Below are 5,336 nucleotides of genomic sequence, written 5' to 3' on the forward strand. Positions count from 1 at the left end.
TCTGATGATATTGATTCTGCTCCTAATTCGGAATCTAAATTAACAAAGTCGTTAAATTTTGCGGGTGGCTTTTTATGTCTAGTTGACTGACGTACGGGGACTTGTTCAGAATATGACGAAGTAGAAGAATCGACAGTAGTATTTGAACTTTGGCTTTCACTGACGTGTTGCAAATACGGCTGTGGTTGTGGGGCACGAATATATGCCATTTTTAATCTATTTATGTGTACAGGCATTCGAAGTCTTCGCTTGTTTTCAGGATCTCTAATTTTAATTAAATGAGGACTTGGTATATTATCAACAATAAAAGGTCCCGTAAATTTAGCTTGTAATTTTCGTCCCTGACCAATAGGCTCGTCGTGCAAGTACACATAGTCTCCAACTGATAATTTTAGAGGTGATGTTGTTTTATTAACTCTTTCAACCATTTTAGCATTTGCCTTTTCAACGTTTATTTGGACTTCTTTTCTTATTGTGCTCAATTTTTGTTGCATTTGTTTAAGGTAAACGTGTATATCTTTTGGAATATCTCTTAAATCTAAATCATGAGGAGTTGAAAGCGGAAATTGGGGTCTATTACCATATACCACTTCAAACGGCGAGTATTGTGAAGCTGCATTTGTGCAGGAGTTCATTGAAAATATTACAGCTGGTAAAATATCATTCCAAGGTCGACCTTTCCTTATATATGGAGTCATTCGTTCTTCTAATGTTCGATGTGAACGTTCACATGTACCTAAACAATGATGCGCAAAACTTGATGTAAACTCTTGGGAAACTTCCAACATTTTACATAGTTCTTTTGTACCTTTTGAAATAAATTCTGACCCTTGGTCACTCAATAACGTATGGCAAACACCATAAGACGAAAATAATTGAAAAAGTGCATGACATACAGACAGCGCATCACAATTATGCAAAGGTACAGCAAACACAAGTTTACTAAACATGTCAACAGCAGTGAATATATGTGAATGTCCTGCCGATGAAAGTGGGAAAGGCCCACATAAGTCTACTTCCCATACCTGAAACGGTGCTGATGGTGTCGGAAAAGAAATTATACCTGCTTTAGTGTGTACACTTGAAGTTTTACGTATTTGGCATTCGTGACATGTCCTGACATATTCTGATACTATTGTAGATAACCTTGAAAAATAATAATGTTCACGTACTCTATCGATTGTATTTTTAATTCCAGAATGACCTCCTAGAGGTGAATCATGACACATGTGTAACACTAAATTTCTCATTAATCTCGGAACCACAAGTTGAAAATTGTCTAAATTACTTGCTCTACGGGATTTCTTCTTTACCGAGCTATGAAATAATACGCCATTAATCAAAAGATAATCAGCCGCTTGTAATAATAATTTCCTAGCTTCTTTCTGTAAATTAGGAAGTTTATTTTCTTCCAAGTAAATAATCATAGGTAATAAATCAGGATCTTTCCTTTGCAAATCTTTAATATTTTGAGGTGTTAAATCACTGTTTTTTAAAATTTCAAGTTCCGATAACGTGTTGTCATTATTTTGCGTAGGTTTATCGAAATTATTGTCACTTGGCGTATCATACACCGTAGAAATATCAAAAATGTCTATTTTGTCACTACACTGGTCAGTTGATTTATCGTATAAAGAGTCATTGTTATGAACTTGGGTAACATTTACAGATTCACACTTTTTGTTAAGTTTAGTTTTCTTCTTTTTGTAAACTGTTGTCTCAACATCGTCTGTATCAGCATCATAAGCACATTCAGAGAAAATATCTATATTATTTACATTATTTACATTCATGACCGTTGCTGATTCGGTTTCAGAATTATGAAGAAAGTCAGCTAAATTTCTACCGGACGGCAATTTTATTTGACCAGTTCGTTCTGTGACATAAGGAAAGAATGGATCGTCCTCATCTGGACTGATGACGGGTTCATCATTTTTTCTCGTACATCGGGACAATGCATCTGCTACTTGCATTTGTTCTGCCGGTTTATATTGCAGGTCAAAATTGAATTGTTGTAAAATAGCCATCCATCGTTCATAAATTGCACCCTTGAATTGTTTTTGAAAAATAGGTCTCAGAGCTTGATGGTCGCATTCAACAACAAATTTATTTCCACGTAAATAATCAGCACAGTCTAGTATACTAACTACCATGCCCAAAAGTTCGAGTTTTGTCGGTCCATAGGACTGTTGCCATCTACTTAACGATTTTGAACCAAATCGTATAACTCTTGGTTGTTCTTCACCGTTTACATTAGGATGCATTTGATATAACATGTAACCAATTCCACGCGAAGATGTGTCTACAGCAAGTCTAAATGTCAAATCATAATTGGGAAATGCTAATATTTTTGAGTTCAGTAACGCATATTTCAAATCATTAAATGACGATTGTTGTTCGACATTCCAAACGAAAAACTGACCCTTTTTCAGTAATCTAGTTAATGGTGATATTTTTGCACTGAAATTCGGAATAAATTTTCGAAACCAGTTAAGCATTCCTATAAGACGCCGTAGCTCTTTTATATTTTTAGGTGGTGGGTATTCCTGAATTGCCTGTACCCGATCAGGTGGCGGACTAACTCCTTCCTTTGAAATAGAATGGCCTAAAAAGATACACGACGACTGAGCAAACGAACACTTCTTTGGGCCTAACTTAAGACCTGCAGAACGAAATCTATGAAAAACTTCTTGTAAGTCAGTTATATGTTGCTCAAATGTCTCCGAGCATATCAAAACATCGTCAAGGTAACAAAGACATGACTTAAATTTTAGCCCATGCAAAACTTTGTCCATGAGTAATTGAAAAGATGCTGGTGATGACGAAAGTTCCATCGGTAAACGCAAAAATTTATATGTACCAAAACATGTATTAAATGTGGTGTAGCGTGAAGACTCAGGGTCAATGCCTAACTGAAAAAATCCTGAGGACAAATCAATTGACGATATATAGTTTGGAACAAATTGTGAAAATGACTCTGTAAGTTCTTGTAGATTAGGAATACAATATTTAAACTGTTCTGTACATGAATTTAAATATCGAAAATCGCAACAAAATCTATATTGTGATAGGGCTGCATCCTTTTCATTTTGAAAAGCATCATTTTGTCTTTTTCGTTTAGTCACCAATACTATTGGACTTGTGATAGGCACATTTTCTTCCTCGCTAATCGGTGCTATGATTCCTTGTTTAAGGAGTTCATCTAAATGGTGCCGCAATACTTCTCTTTTATGTGGCGGGAGTCGATACGGTTGTTGGTGTTTTGGTTTAACATCAGGTTTAAGATTTATTTTATGTTGTACATAAGTTGAGAACCCTAGATCAGGATTTTCTTTTGTGACGAAAATGTCTTTGTTTTCATATAAACAGTCAGTTAATTGCGTTGTTTGTTCCGGATTTAATGGTTCAGGAATACTAAAATTCGACAAAAACACTGTCTTAGTTTCATCCCTAAATTCATTGTTTTTACTCGTTGAAATAATCGGATGAGTGGATCTAATCTGTATATTTTGAACTACAGGGGGACATTTAATGTCTTCAGTTATAACACTAAAGTCAGCATTCAATATCTGAAAGTTCGCTAAGATTGACCCTTTAGAGACTGAAATTGTTGTATTTGTAGGGTTCATTATCTTCAAAGGAATAGTTTTATCAATTGACACAGTGACTAACGCTTTTGCAAGAAGCAGTCCTTTTCCTAACGAAAACACATTGTTTGTACATATACCTTGAAGACCAACAGATAAATATTTCGGCACATTTGCCCGAACAAAAATTTCAGAATTTGGCTGAATACATAGCCTTTTATTACATTTCACATGATGATATTTACTATTTGTGTTAAATTCACTAAACTTCAGTGTAATATTACTAGATTTCAAATATTCCATACCTAAAATTAACGGATGTGATGTCGTGCTAAGAATGTACACTTTGACCTCATGCAAACCTTGATTTGTTTGTATTGTTACGGAAGAAGTTCCTTCTACAAATATTAATTGTCCATTTGCTAATTTAATGGGTTCAGTGAACCTACTGATATCGGATTTAACATGCCTTGGTAAAGATTTATATAGTGGAGCGGACATAATGTTTATTGAACTTCCAGTGTCAATCAAAGCTGCAATATCAACATTATCACAACAAACATTCATATATATAAAATTATCAAAAGTAGATAGGTTATCTGGTTTGGAATCGGTATAGTTGGCTTGTTTAGACCTCGAATTTATGGACCCGAACGATTTGGCCTTGTATCGGCCGGGTATTGGTAGTTTTCCTGATTTGGTTTAATGGTTTTACATCGATAAGCAGTGTGACCCGTTTGGTGACAAATTTGGCATTTATTACTTGTTGTTTGTCCAAATCCATTCCAATTGCATTCTCGTTTCCTATGTCCTGGAAAATTACAGTTGAAACAATTTGAATTGGTGTTTGTGTTTGGGTATTGGTACTGTTGTCTCCTTTGAAAATTATTTTGTGTCGACTCATATTGGCTATTTGCTGATGCTTCTGGGACTTTCGAAATTAAAAGCTCTGACACATTTTTACTGAGCTTAGCAACTTCATTCGTTAGACTAGCAAATTCAGAGGATTTGAGATTAGAAATATCGCTTTGTTGTTCAGGAGGAGAGGTAGAAATTGCAGTTTCAAATATTTTCTCACGGTATCCACATGTTTCGGCCATTTTAGCAGACGTTAAAGCAGCGGACAAATCTGCTGGCTGGCCAGCTCTTACGAAGAATGCCATTTTCTCTGGTAGACCCTCTATAAATCTAGCTAAAACCTCATGATCAGGTTTGTGTAAAAGGTTTCCCTTTTCAAGGATTTGACTATGGAAATCTTCAAGCTGTTGAGATTTTCCTAACTTAAGGGTATTAAATATTTGACCTTCCATCATAGCCATAGCACTGTGATTTTTAAAATTTGTAAATTTTTCCTCAAACAAAACTTCAATGGCGTTCCATGATTCTTTTGATCTTTCACTTAGAGTATTAAACCAGGTTAATGCTGGACCTTTTAAATGAAGATGAAACGCGGCTACTTTTTTCCCGTCAAAATCACGAAGATCGTGCAAAAGGGCATAGGACTTAAATTCCGATAAAAATTTCTGTGCGTTGTCCTGGGAATAACCCGAAAATGTTGAGCAGTTGGCAAGTTTTTCCATTTTGGCAAACGAGTTTGAGCTTTTTGGAAGCGATGAATCTAAATTTGTTGAATGCAATTTTAGCGTGGAACTTTTCCTAGGTGTTGGTAGTGAGAGAAAAATATCATGTTCTTTAAATTCGTTAAATTCTAAAAAATCTGGAGTTAGAATAGTATTATCAAAATCATCT

Source organism: Mytilus galloprovincialis, chromosome 9, assembly GCF_965363235.1.
Source record: "Mytilus galloprovincialis chromosome 9, xbMytGall1.hap1.1, whole genome shotgun sequence".
Lineage (NCBI taxonomy): Eukaryota > Metazoa > Mollusca > Bivalvia > Mytilida > Mytilidae > Mytilus > Mytilus galloprovincialis.